Source organism: Oncorhynchus kisutch, unplaced genomic scaffold, assembly GCF_002021735.2.
Source record: "Oncorhynchus kisutch isolate 150728-3 unplaced genomic scaffold, Okis_V2 scaffold3118, whole genome shotgun sequence".
Taxonomy (NCBI): domain Eukaryota; kingdom Metazoa; phylum Chordata; class Actinopteri; order Salmoniformes; family Salmonidae; genus Oncorhynchus; species Oncorhynchus kisutch.
The window spans coordinates 300-19,017 of NW_022265063.1; the positions used below are offsets into that span (position 1 = coordinate 300).

At 39.2% G+C, this 18,718-nt stretch overlaps 24 non-coding genes across 24 annotated transcripts; all 24 read right to left on the reverse strand.

Annotated features, from left to right (window-relative positions):
* Positions 1 to 987: 987 nt before the first annotated feature.
* On the reverse strand, positions 988 to 1,059 carry trnat-cgu (transfer RNA threonine (anticodon CGU)). The gene has a single exon. It is a non-coding gene; the product is annotated as a tRNA-Thr (tRNA).
* Positions 1,060 to 1,506: 447 nt separating this feature from the next.
* On the reverse strand, positions 1,507 to 1,578 carry trnaa-ugc (transfer RNA alanine (anticodon UGC)). Its single transcript has one exon. It is a non-coding gene; the product is annotated as a tRNA-Ala (tRNA).
* A 1,221-nt stretch (positions 1,579 to 2,799) lies between these two features.
* On the reverse strand, positions 2,800 to 2,871 carry trnat-cgu (transfer RNA threonine (anticodon CGU)). The gene has a single exon. It is a non-coding gene; the product is annotated as a tRNA-Thr (tRNA).
* Positions 2,872 to 3,319: 448 nt separating this feature from the next.
* Positions 3,320 to 3,391, reverse strand: trnaa-ugc (transfer RNA alanine (anticodon UGC)). The gene has a single exon. It is a non-coding gene; the product is annotated as a tRNA-Ala (tRNA).
* A 1,221-nt stretch (positions 3,392 to 4,612) lies between these two features.
* On the reverse strand, positions 4,613 to 4,684 carry trnat-cgu (transfer RNA threonine (anticodon CGU)). The gene has a single exon. It is a non-coding gene; the product is annotated as a tRNA-Thr (tRNA).
* A 450-nt stretch (positions 4,685 to 5,134) lies between these two features.
* Positions 5,135 to 5,206, reverse strand: trnaa-ugc (transfer RNA alanine (anticodon UGC)). Its single transcript has one exon. It is a non-coding gene; the product is annotated as a tRNA-Ala (tRNA).
* Positions 5,207 to 6,427: 1,221 nt separating this feature from the next.
* On the reverse strand, positions 6,428 to 6,499 carry trnat-cgu (transfer RNA threonine (anticodon CGU)). The gene has a single exon. It is a non-coding gene; the product is annotated as a tRNA-Thr (tRNA).
* A 448-nt stretch (positions 6,500 to 6,947) lies between these two features.
* On the reverse strand, positions 6,948 to 7,019 carry trnaa-ugc (transfer RNA alanine (anticodon UGC)). Its single transcript has one exon. It is a non-coding gene; the product is annotated as a tRNA-Ala (tRNA).
* Positions 7,020 to 8,239: 1,220 nt separating this feature from the next.
* Positions 8,240 to 8,311, reverse strand: trnat-cgu (transfer RNA threonine (anticodon CGU)). Its single transcript has one exon. It is a non-coding gene; the product is annotated as a tRNA-Thr (tRNA).
* A 629-nt stretch (positions 8,312 to 8,940) lies between these two features.
* On the reverse strand, positions 8,941 to 9,012 carry trnat-cgu (transfer RNA threonine (anticodon CGU)). Its single transcript has one exon. It is a non-coding gene; the product is annotated as a tRNA-Thr (tRNA).
* A 612-nt stretch (positions 9,013 to 9,624) lies between these two features.
* trnat-cgu (transfer RNA threonine (anticodon CGU)) lies at positions 9,625 to 9,696 on the reverse strand. Its single transcript has one exon. It is a non-coding gene; the product is annotated as a tRNA-Thr (tRNA).
* Positions 9,697 to 10,309: 613 nt separating this feature from the next.
* On the reverse strand, positions 10,310 to 10,381 carry trnat-cgu (transfer RNA threonine (anticodon CGU)). Its single transcript has one exon. It is a non-coding gene; the product is annotated as a tRNA-Thr (tRNA).
* Positions 10,382 to 10,994: 613 nt separating this feature from the next.
* trnat-cgu (transfer RNA threonine (anticodon CGU)) lies at positions 10,995 to 11,066 on the reverse strand. Its single transcript has one exon. It is a non-coding gene; the product is annotated as a tRNA-Thr (tRNA).
* Positions 11,067 to 11,685: 619 nt separating this feature from the next.
* Positions 11,686 to 11,757, reverse strand: trnat-cgu (transfer RNA threonine (anticodon CGU)). The gene has a single exon. It is a non-coding gene; the product is annotated as a tRNA-Thr (tRNA).
* Positions 11,758 to 12,369: 612 nt separating this feature from the next.
* Positions 12,370 to 12,441, reverse strand: trnat-cgu (transfer RNA threonine (anticodon CGU)). The gene has a single exon. It is a non-coding gene; the product is annotated as a tRNA-Thr (tRNA).
* Positions 12,442 to 13,054: 613 nt separating this feature from the next.
* Positions 13,055 to 13,126, reverse strand: trnat-cgu (transfer RNA threonine (anticodon CGU)). The gene has a single exon. It is a non-coding gene; the product is annotated as a tRNA-Thr (tRNA).
* Positions 13,127 to 13,738: 612 nt separating this feature from the next.
* Positions 13,739 to 13,810, reverse strand: trnat-cgu (transfer RNA threonine (anticodon CGU)). The gene has a single exon. It is a non-coding gene; the product is annotated as a tRNA-Thr (tRNA).
* Positions 13,811 to 14,423: 613 nt separating this feature from the next.
* On the reverse strand, positions 14,424 to 14,495 carry trnat-cgu (transfer RNA threonine (anticodon CGU)). The gene has a single exon. It is a non-coding gene; the product is annotated as a tRNA-Thr (tRNA).
* A 620-nt stretch (positions 14,496 to 15,115) lies between these two features.
* Positions 15,116 to 15,187, reverse strand: trnat-cgu (transfer RNA threonine (anticodon CGU)). The gene has a single exon. It is a non-coding gene; the product is annotated as a tRNA-Thr (tRNA).
* Positions 15,188 to 15,806: 619 nt separating this feature from the next.
* Positions 15,807 to 15,878, reverse strand: trnat-cgu (transfer RNA threonine (anticodon CGU)). The gene has a single exon. It is a non-coding gene; the product is annotated as a tRNA-Thr (tRNA).
* Positions 15,879 to 16,491: 613 nt separating this feature from the next.
* Positions 16,492 to 16,563, reverse strand: trnat-cgu (transfer RNA threonine (anticodon CGU)). The gene has a single exon. It is a non-coding gene; the product is annotated as a tRNA-Thr (tRNA).
* Positions 16,564 to 17,181: 618 nt separating this feature from the next.
* trnat-cgu (transfer RNA threonine (anticodon CGU)) lies at positions 17,182 to 17,253 on the reverse strand. The gene has a single exon. It is a non-coding gene; the product is annotated as a tRNA-Thr (tRNA).
* A 621-nt stretch (positions 17,254 to 17,874) lies between these two features.
* Positions 17,875 to 17,946, reverse strand: trnat-cgu (transfer RNA threonine (anticodon CGU)). Its single transcript has one exon. It is a non-coding gene; the product is annotated as a tRNA-Thr (tRNA).
* Positions 17,947 to 18,549: 603 nt separating this feature from the next.
* On the reverse strand, positions 18,550 to 18,622 carry trnat-cgu (transfer RNA threonine (anticodon CGU)). The gene has a single exon. It is a non-coding gene; the product is annotated as a tRNA-Thr (tRNA).
* Between the last annotated feature and the right edge of the window lie 96 nt (positions 18,623 to 18,718).

Genomic DNA, 18,718 nt, shown 5'->3' on the forward strand with positions numbered 1-18,718 from the left:
GCCTGTGAGTGCTTTGATAAGGCGGAGCTTTACCTAGCATAGACTTACAGATGACCTGGAGCCAGTGGTTCTGGCGACGAGTTACACATGGAACAAATAAGCGCATATTCAATAACCAAAATAGCCAGTGGTTCTGGCGACGAATATGTAGCGAGGGCCAGCCGACTAGAGCATACAGGTCGCAGTGGCCATATCAAGACAATTGACCTTTTCTTTACACTGTTGTGATGAAAGTACATTCCCATAATATCAGCTATCTACCATAAATGTCGAACATGGATTGAAAACCATGTGCTTCAGTTAACAAAAACAGATGACATTTTACATCTTTTTCATTCTTAGAATGTCAACATTGTGGAAAGTGGGAGTTTGTGCAAAAGCTAATTTACCAAGTGAATACTCTCAAAAGACAAGTTGGGGAATACTGTAGGACAGCAAACATGTAAAGTGGCTCTATCGTAGAGATACTTCCCCTTAAAATAATAGTTGTTTTCAAATATTGATACAACATGATTTTTCTACAAAGTCCTCCAATGAATCTAAATTTCCATGGAATTGGATGTCTTTTCTATAAAGCCAAGGATGGGATTTGAACCCATGGTCTTCGGTTTACAAGAACGACACCTTATTATACCAGGTAAGCCAGTTAAGAACAAGTTCTCATACACAACTGCGACCTGGCGAAGATAAAGCAAAGCAGTGCAATTCATTTGCAGTCTGGACGCGGAGGGGTGAACATCTCCTGCTCTGACTGCAGCTGGAAGGGACTGCTGTGCGAGGACTAGGCCGCCTGTGAGTGCTTTGATAAGGCGGAGCTTTACCTAGCCTAGACTTACAGATGACCTGGAGCCAGTGGTTCTGGCGACGAGTTACACATGGAACAAACTAGCGCACAGTCAATAACAAAATAGTAGGGATTTGTTTTTTAAAGGCAATAAATATGCCATAGAATCTAAATTTCCATGGAATTGGATGTCTTTTCTATAAAGGCACGGATGGGATTTGAACCCATGGTCTTCGGTTTACGAGACCGACGCCTTACCACTTGGCCACCATGCCCCTCTATACTGCAATATATATATATATCAACATTCTGGAAAGTAGTAATTGTGCAAATGTGAATTTGGCACACAAACTCTGTGGAGAAAGGACCTCATACATATATAGCATGTACTCCCCCTCTGAGCTTCCATCCCATTTAATTTGCAGATAAAATGCAATATCAATACAATGTACTTTATATATACACCACTCCATTGAAACTACAATGAAATGATAGCAGCAATTCTTAAAACAGGTACGGACAGGGATCGAAAACATGAACTTCAGTTTTTGAAAATGATGCCATAAAGTTGGCAACCATGCCACTTCTGTTCTATAAATGTACTAACAGGGATTGAACGCATGTTCTTCAGATTAAAAGACAAAATGATTTAGCACATCTCTGTTTCCTGCTTAGAATTTCAACATTGTGGAAAGTAGAAGTTGGGTCTTTGCAAAAAATCATGGAGAAGCTGGGGATTGAACCTAGGACATCATACATGCAAAGCATGCACTCTACCACTGAGCTACACCCCCTTTCTGGGAACAAAAAAATTGTTTCTTATTTTATTACATTTCAACTTTATTATACCAGGTAAGCCAGTTAAGAACAAGTTCTCATACACAACTGCGACCTGGCCAAGATAAACGCAAAGCAGTGCAATTCATTTGCAGTCTGGACGCGGAGGGGTGAACATCTCCTGCTCTGACTGCAGATGGGCATCTCCTGCTCTGACTGCAGCTGGAAGGGACTGCTGCGCGAGGACTAGGCTGCCTGTGAGTGCTTTGATAAGGCGGAGCTTTACCTAGCATAGACTTACAGATGACCTGGAGCCAGTGGTTCTGGCGACGAGTTACACATGGAACAAATAAGCGCATATTCAATAACAAAATAGCCAGTGGTTCTGGCGACGAATATGTAGCGAGGGCCAGCCGACTAGAGCATACAGGTCGCAGTGGCCATATCAAGACAATTGACCTTTTCTTTACACTGTTGTGATGAAAGTACATTCCCATAATATCAGCTATCTACCATAAATGTCGAACATGGATTGAAACCATGTGCTTCAGTTAACAAAAACAGATGACATTTTACATCTTTTTCATTCTTAGAATGTCAACATTGTGGAAAGTGGGAGTTGTGCAAAAGCTAATTTAACAAGTGAATACTCTCAAAAGACAAGTTGGGGAATACTGTAGGACAGCAAACATGTAAAGTGGCTCTATCGTAGAGATACTTCCCCTTAAAATAATAGTTGTGTTCAAATATTGATACAACATGATTTTTCTACAAAGTCCTCCAATGAATCTAAATTTCCATGGAATTGGATGTCTTTTCTATAAAGGCAAGGATGGGATTTGAACCCATGGTCTTCGGTTTACAAGAACGACACCTTTATTATACCAGGTAAGCCAGTTAAGAACAAGTTCTCATACACAACTGCGACCTGGCGAAGATAAAGCAAAGCAGTGCAATTCATTTGCAGTCTGGACGCGGAGGGGTGAACATCTCCTGCTCTGACTGCAGCTGGAAGGGACTGCTGTGCGAGGACTAGGCCGCCTGTGAGTGCTTTGATAAGGCGGAGCTTTACCTAGCCTAGACTTACAGATGACCTGGAGCCAGTGGTTCTGGCGACGAGTTACACATGGAACAAACTAGCGCACAGTCAATAACAAAATAGTAGGGATTTGTTTTTTAAAGGCAATAAATATGCCATAGAATCTAAATTTCCATGGAATTGGATGTCTTTTCTTTAAAGGAACGGATGGGATTTGAACCCATGGTCTTCCATTTACGAGACCGACGCCTTACCACTTGGCCACCATGCCCCTCTATACTGCAATATATATATATATCAACATTCTGGAAAGTAGTAATTGTGCAAATGTGAATTTGGCACACAAACTCAGTGGAGAAAGGACCTCATACATATATAGCATGTACTCCCCCTCTGAGCTTCCATCCCATTTAATTTGCAGATAAAATGCAATATCAATACAATGTACTTTATATATACACCACTCCATTGAAACTACAATGAAATGATAGCAGCAATTCTTAAAACAGGTACGGACAGGGATCGAAAACATGAACTTCAGTTTTTGAAAATGATGCCATAAAAGTTGGCAACCATGCCACTTCTGTTCTATAAATGTACTAACAGGGATTGAACGCATGTTCTTCAGATTAAAAGACAAAATGATTTAGCACATCTCTGTTTCCTGCTTAGAATTTCAACATTGTGGAAAGTAGAAGTTGGGTCTTTGCAAAAAATCATGGAGAAGCTGGGGATTGAACCTAGGACATCATACATGCAAAGCATGCACTCTACCACTGAGCTACACCCCCTTTCTGGGAACAAAAAAATTGTTTCTTATTTTATTACATTTCAACTTTATTATACCAGGTAAGCCAGTTAAGAACAAGTTCTCATACACAACTGCGACCTGGCCAAGATAAACGCAAAGCAGTGCAATTCATTTGCAGTCTGGACGCGGAGGGGTGAACATCTCCTGCTCTGACTGCAGATGGGCATCTCCTGCTCTGACTGCAGCTGGAAGGGACTGCTGCGCGAGGACTAGGCTGCCTGTGAGTGCTTTGATAAGGCGGAGCTTTACCTAGCATAGACTTACAGATGACCTGGAGCCAGTGGTTCTGGCGACGAGTTACACATGGAACAAATAAGCGCATATTCAATAACAAAATAGCCAGTGGTTCTGGCGACGAATATGTAGCGAGGGCCAGCCGACTAGAGCATACAGGTCGCAGTGGCCATATCAAGACAATTGACCTTTTCTTTACACTGTTGTGATGAAAGTACATTCCCATAATATCAGCTATCTACCATAAATGTCGAACATGGATTGAAACCATGTGCTTCAGTTAACAAAAACAGATGACATTTTACATCTTTTTCATTCTTAGAATGTCAACATTGTGGAAAGTGGGAGTTGTGCAAAAGCTAATTTAACAAGTGAATACTCTCAAAAGACAAGTTGGGGAATACTGTAGGACAGCAAACATGTAAAGTGGCTCTATCGTAGAGATACTTCCCCTTAAAATAATAGTTGTGTTCAAATATTGATACAACATGATTTTTCTACAAAGTCCTCCAATGAATCTAAATTTCCATGGAATTGGATGTCTTTTCTATAAAGGCAAGGATGGGATTTGAACCCATGGTCTTCGGTTTACAAGAACGACACCTTTATTATACCAGGTAAGCCAGTTAAGAACAAGTTCTCATACACAACTGCGACCTGGCGAAGATAAAGCAAAGCAGTGCAATTCATTTGCAGTCTGGACGCGGAGGGGTGAACATCTCCTGCTCTGACTGCAGCTGGAAGGGACTGCTGTGCGAGGACTAGGCCGCCTGTGAGTGCTTTGATAAGGCGGAGCTTTACCTAGCCTAGACTTACAGATGACCTGGAGCCAGTGGTTCTGGCGACGAGTTACACATGGAACAAACTAGCGCACAGTCAATAACAAAATAGTAGGGATTTGTTTTTTAAAGGCAATAAATATGCCATAGAATCTAAATTTCCATGGAATTGGATGTCTTTTCTTTAAAGGCACGGATGGGATTTGAACCCATGGTCTTCCATTTACGAGACCGACGCCTTACCACTTGGCCACCATGCCCCTCTATACTGCAATATATATATATATATCAACATTCTGGAAAGTAGTAATTGTGCAAATGTGAATTTGGCACACAAACTCAGTGGAGAAAGGACCTCATACATATATAGCATGCACTCCCCCTCTGAGCTTCCATCCCATTTAATTTGCAGATAAAATGCAATATCAATACAATGTACTTTATATATACACCACTCCATTGAAACTGCAATGAAATGATAGCAGCAATTCTTAAAACAGGTACGGACAGGGATCGAAAACATGAACTTCAGTTTTTGAAAATGATGCCATAAAAGTTGGCAACCATGCCACTTCTGTTCTATAAATGTACTAACAGGGATTGAACGCATGTTCTTCAGATTAAAAGACAAAATGATTTAGCACATCTCTGTTTCCTGCTTAGAATTTCAACATTGTGGAAAGTAGAAGTTGGGTCTTTGCAAAAAATCATGGAGAAGCTGGGGATTGAACCTAGGACATCATACATGCAAAGCATGCACTCTACCACTGAGCTACACCCCCTTTCTGGGAACAAAAAAATTGTTTCTTATTTTATTACATTTCAACTTTATTATACCAGGTAAGCCAGTTAAGAACAAGTTCTCATACACAACTGCGACCTGGCCAAGATAAACGCAAAGCAGTGCAATTCATTTGCAGTCTGGACGCGGAGGGGTGAACATCTCCTGCTCTGACTGCAGATGGGCATCTCCTGCTCTGACTGCAGCTGGAAGGGACTGCTGCGCGAGGACTAGGCTGCCTGTGAGTGCTTTGATAAGGCGGAGATTTACCTAGCATAGACTTACAGATGACCTGGAGCCAGTGGTTCTGGCGACGAGTTACACATGGAACAAATAAGCGCATATTCAATAACAAAATAGCCAGTGGTTCTGGCGACGAATATGTAGCGAGGGCCAGCCGACTAGAGCATACAGGTCGCAGTGGCCATATCAAGACAATTGACCTTTTCTTTACACTGTTGTGATGAAAGTACATTCCCATAATATCAGCTATCTACCATAAATGTCGAACATGGATTGAAACCATGTGCTTCAGTTAACAAAAACAGATGACATTTTACATCTTTTTCATTCTTAGAATGTCAACATTGTGGAAAGTGGGAGTTGTGCAAAAGCTAATTTAACAAGTGAATACTCTCAAAAGACAAGTTGGGGAATACTGTAGGACAGCAAACATGTAAAGTGGCTCTATCGTAGAGATACTTCCCCTTAAAATAATAGTTGTGTTCAAATATTGATACAACATGATTTTTCTACAAAGTCCTCCAATGAATCTAAATTTCCATGGAATTGGATGTCTTTTCTATAAAGGCAAGGATGGGATTTGAACCCATGGTCTTCGGTTTACAAGAACGACACCTTTATTATACCAGGTAAGCCAGTTAAGAACAAGTTCTCATACACAACTGCGACCTGGCGAAGATAAAGCAAAGCAGTGCAATTCATTTGCAGTCTGGACGCGGAGGGGTGAACATCTCCTGCTCTGACTGCAGCTGGAAGGGACTGCTGTGCGAGGACTAGGCCGCCTGTGAGTGCTTTGATAAGGCGGAGCTTTACCTAGCCTAGACTTACAGATGACCTGGAGCCAGTGGTTCTGGCGACGAGTTACACATGGAACAAACTAGCGCACAGTCAATAACAAAATAGTAGGGATTTGTTTTTTAAAGGCAATAAATATGCCATAGAATCTAAATTTCCATGGAATTGGATGTCTTTTCTTTAAAGACACGGATGGGATTTGAACCCATGGTCTTCCATTTACGAGACCGACGCCTTACCACTTGGCCACCATGCCCCTCTATACTGCAATATATATATATATCAACATTCTGGAAAGTAGTAATTGTGCAAATGTGAATTTGGCACACAAACTCAGTGGAGAAAGGACCTCATACATATATAGCATGCACTCCCCCTCTGAGCTTCCATCCCATTTAATTTGCAGATAAAATGCAATATCAATACAATGTACTTTATATATACACCACTCCATTGAAACTGCAATGAAATGATAGCAGCAATTCTTAAAACAGGTACGGACAGGGATCGAAAACATGAACTTCAGTTTTTGAAAATGATGCCATAAAAGTTGGCAACCATGCCACTTCTGTTCTATAAATGTACTAACAGGGATTGAACGCATGTTCTTCAGATTAAAAGACAAAATGATTTAGCACATCTCTGTTTCCTGCTTAGAATTTCAACATTGTGGAAAGTAGAAGTTGGGTCTTTGCAAAAAATCATGGAGAAGCTGGGGATTGAACCTAGGACCTCATACATGCAAAGCATGCACTCTACCACTGAGCTACACCCCCTTTCTGGGAACAAAAAAATTGTTTCTTATTTTATTACATTTCAACTTTATTATACCAGGTAAGCCAGTTAAGAACAAGTTCTCATACACAACTGCGACCTGGCCAAGATAAAGCAAAGCAGTGCAATTCATTTGCAGTCTGGACGCGGAGGGGTGAACATCTCCTGCTCTGACTGCAGATGGGCATCTCCTGCTCTGACTGCAGCTGGAAGGGACTGCTGCGCGAGGACTAGGCTGCCTGTGAGTGCTTTGATAAGGCGGAGCTTTACCTAGCATAGACTTACAGATGACCTGGAGCCAGTGGTTCTGGCGACGAGTTACACATGGAACAAATAAGCGCATATTCAATAACAAAATAGCCAGTGGTTCTGGCGACGAATATGTAGCGAGGGCCAGCCGACTAGAGCATACAGGTCGCAGTGGCCATATCAAGACAATTGACCTTTTCTTTACACTGTTGTGATGAAAGTACATTCCCATAATATCAGCTATCTACCATAAATGTCGAACATGGATTGAAACCATGTGCTTCAGTTAACAAAAACAGATGACATTTTACATCTTTTTCATTCTTAGAATGTCAACATTGTGGAAAGTGGGAGTTGTGCAAAAGCTAATTTAACAAGTGAATACTCTCAAAAGACAAGTTGGGGAATACTGTAGGACAGCAAACATGTAAAGTGGCTCTATCGTAGAGATACTTCCCCTTAAAATAATAGTTGTGTTCAAATATTGATACAACATGATTTTTCTACAAAGTCCTCCAATGAATCTAAATTTCCATGGAATTGGATGTCTTTTCTATAAAGGCAAGGATGGGATTTGAACCCATGGTCTTCGGTTTACAAGACCGACACCTTTATTATACCAGGTAAGCCAGTTAAGAACAAGTTCTCATACACAACTGCGACCTGGCGAAGATAAAGCAAAGCAGTGCAATTCATTTGCAGTCTGGACGCGGAGGGGTGAACATCTCCTGCTCTGACTGCAGCTGGAAGGGACTGCTGTGCGAGGACTAGGCCGCCTGTGAGTGCTTTGATAAGGCGGAGCTTTACCTAGCCTAGACTTACAGATGACCTGGAGCCAGTGGTTCTGGCGACGAGTTACACATGGAACAAACTAGCGCACAGTCAATAACAAAATAGTAGGGATTTGTTTTTTAAAGGCAATAAATATGCCATAGAATCTAAATTTCCATGGAATTGGATGTCTTTTCTATAAAGGCACGGATGGGATTTGAACCCATGGTCTTCGGTTTACGAGACCGACGCCTTACCACTTGGCCACCATGCCACTCTATACTGCAATATATATATATATCAACATTCTGGAAAGTAGTAATTGTGCAAATGTGAATTTGGCACACAAACTCAGTGGAGAAAGGACCTCATACATATATAGCATGCACTCCCCCTCTGAGCTTCCATCCCATTTAATTTGCAGATAAAACGCAATGTCAATACAATGTACTTTATATATACACCACTCCATTGAAACTACAATGAGATGATAGCAGCAATTCTTAAAACAGGTACGGAGAGGGATCGAAAACATGAACTTCAGTTTTTGAAAATGATGCCATAGAAGTTGGCCACCATGCCACTTCTGTTCTATAAATGTACTAACAGGGATTGAACTCATGTTTTCAGTTAACAAAAACAGATGACTTTTTACATCTATTTCATTCTTAGAAGGTCAACATTGTGGAAAGTGGGAGTTGTGCAAAAGCTAATTTAACAAGTGAATACTCTCAAAAGACAAGTTGGGGAATACTGTAGGACAGCAAACATGTAAAGTGGCTCTATCGTAGAGATACTTCACCTTAATATAATAGTTGTGTTCAAATATTGATACAACATGATTTTTCTACCAAGTCCTCCAATGAATGGACATTTCCATGGAATTGGAAGTCTTTTCTATAAAGGCACGGATGGGATTTGAACCCATAGTCTTCGGTTTACGAGACCGACGCCTTACCACTTGGCCACCATGCCACTGTAATATCAACATTCTGGAAAGTAGTAATTGTGCAAATGTGAATTTGGCACACAAACTCAGTGGAGAAAGGACCTCATACATATATAGCATGCACTCCCCCTCTGAGCTTCCATCCCATTTAATTTGCAGATAAAACGCAATGTCAATACAATGTACTTTATATATACACCACTCCATTGAAACTACAATGAGATGATAGCAGCAATTCTTAAAACAGGTACGGAGAGGGATCGAAAACATGAACTTCAGTTTTTGAAAATGATGCCATAGAAGTTGGCCACCATGCCACTTCTGTTCTATAAATGTACTAACAGGGATTGAACTCATGTTTTCAGTTAACAAAAACAGATGACTTTTTACATCTATTTCATTCTTAGAAGGTCAACATTGTGGAAAGTGGGAGTTGTGCAAAAGCTAATTTAACAAGTGAATACTCTCAAAAGACAAGTTGGGGAATACTGTAGGACAGCAAACATGTAAAGTGGCTCTATCGTAGAGATACTTCACCTTAATATAATAGTTGTGTTCAAATATTGATACAACATGATTTTTCTACAAAGTCCTCCAATGAATGGACATTTCCATGGAATTGGAAGTCTTTTCTATAAAGGCACGGATGGGATTTGAACCCATAGTCTTCGGTTTACGAGACCGACGCCTTACCACTTGTCCACCATGCCACTGTAATATCAACATTCTGGAAAGTAGTAATTGTGCAAATGTGAATTTGGCACACAAACTCAGTGGAGAAAGGACCTCATACATATATAGCATGCACTCCCCCTCTGAGCTTCCATCCCATTTAATTTGCAGATAAAACGCAATGTCAATACAATGTACTTTATATATACACCACTCCATTGAAACTACAATGAGATGATAGCAGCAATTCTTAAAACAGGTACGGAGAGGGATCGAAAACATGAACTTAAGTTTTTGAAAATGATGCCATAAAAGTTGGCCACCATGCCACTTCTGTTCTATAAATGTACTAACAGGGATTGAACTCATGTTTTCAGTTAACAAAAACAGATGACTTTTTACATCTATTTCATTCTTAGAATGTCAACATTGTGGAAAGTGGGAGTTGTGCAAAAAGCTAATTTAACAAGTGAATACTCTCAAAAGACAAGTTGGGGAATACTGTAGGACAGCAAACATGTAAAGTGGCACTATCGTAGAGATACTTCCCCTTAATATAATAGTTGTGTTCAAATATTGATACAACATGATTTTTCTACAAAATCCTCCAATGAATGGACATTTCCATGGAATTGGAAGTCTTTTCTATAAAGGCACGGATGGGATTTGAACCCATAGTCTTCGGTTTACGAGACCGACGCCTTACCACTTGGCCACCATGCCACTGTAATATCAACATTCTGGAAAGTAGTAATTGTGCAAATGTGAATTTGGCACACAAACTCAGTGGAGAAAGGACCTCATACATATATAGCATGCACTCCCCCTCTGAGCTTCCATCCCATTTAATTTGCAGATAAAACGCAATGTCAATACAATGTACTTTATATATACACCACTCCATTGAAACTACAATGAGATGATAGCAGCAATTCTTAAAACAGGTACGGAGAGGGATCGAAAACATGAACTTAAGTTTTTGAAAATGATGCCATAAAAGTTGGCCACCATGCCACTTCTGTTCTATAAATGTACTAACAGGGATTGAACTCATGTTTTCAGTTAACAAAAACAGATGACTTTTTACATCTATTTCATTCTTAGAATGTCAACATTGTGGAAAGTGGGAGTTGTGCAAAAAGCTAATTTAACAAGTGAATACTCTCAAAAGACAAGTTGGGGAATACTGTAGGACAGCAAACATGTAAAGTGGCACTATCGTAGAGATACTTCCCCTTAATATAATAGTTGGGTTCAAATATTGATACAACATGATTTTTCTACCAAGTCCTCCAATGAATGGACATTTCCATGGAATTGGAAGTCTTTTCTATAAAGGCACGGATGGGATTTGAACCCATGGTCTTCGGTTTACGAGACCGACGCCTTACCACTTGGCCACCATGCCACTCTATGCTGTAAAATCAAAATTCTGGAAAGTAGTAGTTGTGCAAATGTGAATTTGGCACACAAACTCAGTGGAGAAAGGACCTCATACATATATAGCATGCACTCCCCCTCTGAGCTTCCATCCCATTTAATTTGCAGATAAAACGCAATGTCAATACAATGTACTTTATATATACACCACTCCATTGAAACTACAATGAGATGATAGCAGCAATTCTTAAAACAGGTACGGAGAGGGATCGAAAACATGAACTTCAGTTTTTGAAAATGATGCCATAGAAGTTGGCCACCATGCCACTTCTGTTCTATAAATGTACTAACAGGGATTGAACTCATGTTTTCAGTTAACAAAAACAGATGACTTTTTACATCTATTTCATTCTTAGAAGGTCAACATTGTGGAAAGTGGGAGTTGTGCAAAAGCTAATTTAACAAGTGAATACTCTCAAAAGACAAGTTGGGGAATACTGTAGGACAGCAAACATGTAAAGTGGCTCTATCGTAGAGATACTTCACATTAATATAATAGTTGTGTTCAAATATTGATACAACATGATTTTTCTACCAAGTCCTCCAATGAATGGACATTTCCATGGAATTGGAAGTCTTTTCTATAAAGGCACGGATGGGATTTGAACCCATAGTCTTCGGTTTACGAGACCGACGCCTTACCACTTGGCCACCATGCCACTGTAATATCAACATTCTGGAAAGTAGTAATTGTGCAAATGTGAATTTGGCACACAAACTCAGTGGAGAAAGGACCTCATACATATATAGCATGCACTCCCCCTCTGAGCTTCCATCCCATTTAATTTGCAGATAAAACGCAATGTCAATACAATGTACTTTATATATACACCACTCCATTGAAACTACAATGAGATGATAGCAGCAATTCTTAAAACAGGTACGGAGAGGGATCGAAAACATGAACTTCAGTTTTTGAAAATGATGCCATAGAAGTTGGCCACCATGCCACTTCTGTTCTATAAATGTACTAACAGGGATTGAACTCATGTTTTCAGTTAACAAAAACAGATGACTTTTTACATCTATTTCATTCTTAGAAGGTCAACATTGTGGAAAGTGGGAGTTGTGCAAAAGCTAATTTAACAAGTGAATACTCTCAAAAGACAAGTTGGGGAATACTGTAGGACAGCAAACATGTAAAGTGGCTCTATCGTAGAGATACTTCACCTTAATATAATAGTTGTGTTCAAATATTGATACAACATGATTTTTCTACAAAGTCCTCCAATGAATGGACATTTCCATGGAATTGGAAGTCTTTTCTATAAAGGCACGGATGGGATTTGAACCCATAGTCTTCGGTTTACGAGACCGACGCCTTACCACTTGGCCACCATGCCACTGTAATATCAACATTCTGGAAAGTAGTAATTGTGCAAATGTGAATTTGGCACACAAACTCAGTGGAGAAAGGACCTCATACATATATAGCATGCACTCCCCCTCTGAGCTTCCATCCCATTTAATTTGCAGATAAAACGCAATGTCAATACAATGTACTTTATATATACACCACTCCATTGAAACTACAATGAGATGATAGCAGCAATTCTTAAAACAGGTACGGAGAGGGATCGAAAACATGAACTTAAGTTTTTGAAAATGATGCCATAAAAGTTGGCCACCATGCCACTTCTGTTCTATAAATGTACTAACAGGGATTGAACTCATGTTTTCAGTTAACAAAAACAGATGACTTTTTACATCTATTTCATTCTTAGAATGTCAACATTGTGGAAAGTGGGAGTTGTGCAAAAAGCTAATTTAACAAGTGAATACTCTCAAAAGACAAGTTGGGGAATACTGTAGGACAGCAAACATGTAAAGTGGCACTATCGTAGAGATACTTCCCCTTAATATAATAGTTGTGTTCAAATATTGATACAACATGATTTTTCTACAAAATCCTCCAATGAATGGACATTTCCATGGAATTGGAAGTCTTTTCTATAAAGGCACGGATGGGATTTGAACCCATAGTCTTCGGTTTACGAGACCGACGCCTTACCACTTGGCCACCATGCCACTGTAATATCAACATTCTGGAAAGTAGTAATTGTGCAAATGTGAATTTGGCACACAAACTCAGTGGAGAAAGGACCTCATACATATATAGCATGCACTCCCCCTCTGAGCTTCCATCCCATTTAATTTGCAGATAAAACGCAATGTCAATACAATGTACTTTATATATACACCACTCCATTGAAACTACAATGAGATGATAGCAGCAATTCTTAAAACAGGTACGGAGAGGGATCGAAAACATGAACTTCAGTTTTTGAAAATGATGCCATAGAAGTTGGCCACCATGCCACTTCTGTTCTATAAATGTACTAACAGGGATTGAACTCATGTTTTCAGTTAACAAAAACAGATGACTTTTTACATCTATTTCATTCTTAGAAGGTCAACATTGTGGAAAGTGGGAGTTGTGCAAAAGCTAATTTAACAAGTGAATACTCTCAAAAGACAAGTTGGGGAATACTGTAGGACAGCAAACATGTAAAGTGGCTCTATCGTAGAGATACTTCACCTTAATATAATAGTTGTGTTCAAATATTGATACAACATGATTTTTCTACAAAGTCCTCCAATGAATGGACATTTCCATGGAATTGGAAGTCTTTTCTATAAAGGCACGGATGGGATTTGAACCCATAGTCTTCGGTTTACGAGACCGACGCCTTACCACTTGGCCACCATGCCACTGTAATATCAACATTCTGGAAAGTAGTAATTGTGCAAATGTGAATTTGGCACACAAACTCAGTGGAGAAAGGACCTCATACATATATAGCATGCACTCCCCCTCTGAGCTTCCATCCCATTTAATTTGCAGATAAAACGCAATGTCAATACAATGTACTTTATATATACACCACTCCATTGAAACTACAATGAGATGATAGCAGCAATTCTTAAAACAGGTACGGAGAGGGATCGAAAACATGAACTTCAGTTTTTGAAAATGATGCCATAAAAGTTGGCCACCATGCCACTTCTGTTCTATAAATGTACTAACAGGGATTGAACTCATGTTTTCAGTTAACAAAAACAGATGACTTTTTACATCTATTTCATTCTTAGAATGTCAACATTGTGGAAAGTGGGAGTTGTGCAAAAAGCTAATTTAACAAGTGAATACTCTCAAAAGACAAGTTGGGGAATACTGTAGGACAGCAAACATGTAAAGTGGCACTATCGTAGAGATACTTCACCTTAATATAATAGTTGTGTTCAAATATTGATACAACATGATTTTTCTACAAAGTCCTCCAATGAATGGACATTTCCATGGAATTCGAAGTCTTTTCTATAAAGGCACTGATGGGATTTGAACCCATGGTCTTCGGTTTACGAGACCGACGCCTTACCTCTTGGACACCATGCCACTCTATAATGTAAAATCAAAATTCTGGAAAGTAGTAGTTGTGCAAATGTGAATTTGGCACACAAACTCAGTGGAGAAAGGACCTCATACATATATAGCATGCACTCCCCCTCTGAGCTTCCATCCCATTTAATTTGCAGATAAAACGCAATGTCAATACAATGTACTTTATATATACACCACTCCATTGAAACTACAATGAGATGATAGCAGCAATTCTTAAAACAGGTACGGAGAGGGATCGAAAACATGAACTTCAGTTTTTGAAAATGATGCCATAAAAGTTGGCCACCATGCCACTTCTGTTCTATAAATGTACTAACAGGGATTGAACTCATGTTTTCAGTTAACAAAAACAGATGACTTTTTACATCTATTTCATTCTTAGAATGTCAACATTGTGGAAAGTGGGAGTTGTGCAAAAAGCTAATTTAACAAGTGAATACTCTCAAAAGACAAGTTGGGGAATACTGTAGGACAGCAAACATGTAAAGTGGCACTATCGTAGAGATACTTCCCCTTAATATAATAGTTGTGTTCAAATATTGATACAACATGATTTTTCTACAAAATCCTCCAATGAATGGACATTTCCATGGAATTGGAAGTCTTTTCTATAAAGGCACGGATGGGATTTGAACCCATGGTCTTCGGTTTACGAGACCGACGCCTTACCACTTGGCCACCATGCCACTCTATACTGTAAAATCAAAATTCTGGAAAGTAGTAGTTGTGCAAATGTGAATTTGGCACACAAACTCAGTGGAGAAAGGACCTCATACATATATAGCATGCACTCCCCCTCTGAGCTTCCATCCCATTTAATTTGCAGATAAAACGCAATGTCAATACAATGTACTTTATATATACACCACTCCATTGAAACTACAATGAGATGATAGCAGCAATTCTTAAAACAGGTACGGAGAGGGATCGAAAACATGAACTTCAGTTTTTGAAAATGATGCCATAGAAGTTGGCCACCATGCCACTTCTGTTCTATAAATGTACTAACAGGGATTGAACTCATGTTTTCAGTTAACAAAAACAGATGACTTTTTACATCTATTTCATTCTTAGAAGGTCAACATTGTGGAAAGTGGGAGTTGTGCAAAAGCTAATTTAACAAGTGAATACTCTCAAAAGACAAGTTGGGGAATACTGTAGGACAGCAAACATGTAAAGTGGCTCTATCGTAGAGATACTTCACCTTAATATAATAGTTGTGTTCAAATATTGATACAACATGATTTTTCTACAAAGTCCTCCAATGAATGGACATTTCCATGGAATTGGAAGTCTTTTCTATAAAGGCACGGATGGGATTTGAACCCATAGTCTTCGGTTTACGAGACCGACGCCTTACCACTTGGCCACCATGCCACTGTAATATCAACATTCTGGAAAGTAGTAATTGTGCAAATGTGAATTTGGCACACAAACTCAGTGGAGAAAGGACCTCATACATATATAGCATGCACTCCCCCTCTGAGCTTCCATCCCATTTAATTTGCAGATAAAACGCAATGTCAATACAATGTACTTTATATATACACCACTCCATTGAAACTACAATGAGATGATAGCAGCAATTCTTAAAACAGGTACGGAGAGGGATCGAAAACATGAACTTAAGTTTTTGAAAATGATGCCATAAAAGTTGGCCACCATGCCACTTCTGTTCTATAAATGTACTAACAGGGATTGAACTCATGTTTTCAGTTAACAAAAACAGATGACTTTTTACATCTATTTCATTCTTAGAATGTCAACATTGTGGAAAGTGGGAGTTGTGCAAAAAGCTAATTTAACAAGTGAATACTCTCAAAAGACAAGTTGGGGAATACTGTAGGACAGCAAACATGTAAAGTGGCACTATCGTAGAGATACTTCACCTTAATATAATAGTTGTGTTCAAATATTGATACAACATGATTTTTCTACAAAGTCCTCCAATGAATGGACATTTCCATGGAATTGGAAGTCTTTTCTATAAAGGCACGGATGGGATTTGAACCCATGGTCTTCGGTTTACGAGACCGACGCCTTACCTCTTGGACACCATGCCACTCTATAATGTAAAATCAAATTCTGGAAAGTAGTAGTTGTGCAAATGTGAATTTGGCACACAAACTCAGTGGAGAAAGGACCTCATACATATATAGCATGCACTCCCCCTCTGAGCTTCCATCCCATTTAATTTGCAGATAAAACGCAATGTCAATACAATGTACTTTATATATACACCACTCCATTGAAACTACAATGAGATGATAGCAGCAATTCTTAAAACAGGTACGTAGAGGGATCGAAAACATGAACTTCAGTTTTTGAAAATGATGCCATAAAAGTTGGCCACCATGCCACTTCTGTTCTATAAATGTACTAACAGGGATTGAACTCATGTTTTCAGTTAACAAAAACAGATGACTTTTTACATCTATTTCATTCTTAGAATGTCAACATTGTGGAAAGTGGGAGTTGTGCAAAAGCTAATTTAACAAGTGAATACTCTCAAAAGACAAGTTGGGGAATACTGTAGGACAGCAAACATGTAAAGTGGCTCTATCGTAGAGATACTTCACCTTAATATAATAGTTGTGTTCAAATATTGATACAACATGATTTTTCTACAAAGTCCTCCAATGAATAGACATTTCCATGGAATTGGAAGTCTTTTCTATAAAGGCACGGATGGGATTTGAACCCATAGTCTTCGGTTTACGAGACCGACGCCTTACCACTTGGCCACCATGCCACTCTATACTGTAATATCAACATTCTGGAAAGTAGTAATTGTGCAAATGTGAATTTGGCACACAAACTCAGTGGAGAAAGGACCTCATACATATATAGCATGCACTCCCCCCTCTGAGCTTCCATCCCATTTAATTTGCAGATAAAACGCAATGTCAATACAATGTACTTTATATATACACCACTCCATTGAAACTACAATGAGATGATAGCAGCAATTCTTAAAACAGGTACGGAGAGGGATCGAAAACATGAACTTAAGTTTTTGAAAATGATGCCATAAAAGTTGGCCACCATGCCACTTCTGTTCTATAAATGTACTAACAGGGATTGAACTCATGTTTTCAGTTAACAAAAACAGATGACTTTTTACATCTATTTCATTCTTAGAATGTCAACATTGTGGAAAGTGGGAGTTGTGCAAAAAGCTAATTTAACAAGTGAATACTCTCAAAAGACAAGTTGGGGAATACTGTAGGACAGCAAACATGTAAAGTGGCACTATCGTAGAGATACTTCCCCTTAATATAATAGTTGTGTTCAAATATTGATACAACATGATTTTTCTACAAAATCCTCCAATGAATGGACATTTCCATGGAATTGGAAGTCTTTTCTATAAAGGCACGGATGGGATTTGAACCCATAGTCTTCAGTTTACGAGACCGACGCCTTACCACTTGGCCACCATGCCACTGTATATCAACATTCTGGAAGGTAGTAGTTGTGCAAATGTGAATTTGGCACACAAACTCAGTGGAGAAAGGACCTCATACATATATAGCATGCACTCCCCCTCTGAGCTTCCATCCCATTTAATTTGCAGATAAAACGCAATGTCAATACAATTACTTTATATATACAACTCCATTGAAACTACAATGAATGATAGCAGCAATTCTTAAAACAGGTACGGAGAGGGATCGAAAAACAGAACTTCAGTTTTGAAAATGATGCCATAGAAGTTGGCCACCATGCCACTTCTGTTCTATAAATGTACTAACAGGGATTGAACTCATGTTTTCAGTTAACAAAAACAGATGACTTTTACATCTATTTCATTCTTAGAATGTCAACATTGTGGAAAGTGGGAGTTGTGCAAAAAGCTAATTTAACAAGTGAATACTCTCAAAAGACAAGTTGGGAATACGTAGGACAGCAAACATGTAAAGTGGCCTATCGTAGAGATACTTCCCCTTAATATAATAGTTTGTGTTCAAATATTGATACACATGATTTTTCTCAACATCCTCCAATGAATGGACATTTCCATGGAATTCGAAGTCTTTTCTATAAAGGCCACGGATGGGATTTTGAACCCATGGTCTTCGGTTTACGAGACCGACGCCTTACCACTTGGCCACCATGCCACTCTATACTGTAAAATCAAAATCTGGAAAGTAGTAGTTGTGCAAATGTGAATTTGGCACACAACTCAGTGGAGAAAGGACCTCATACATATATTA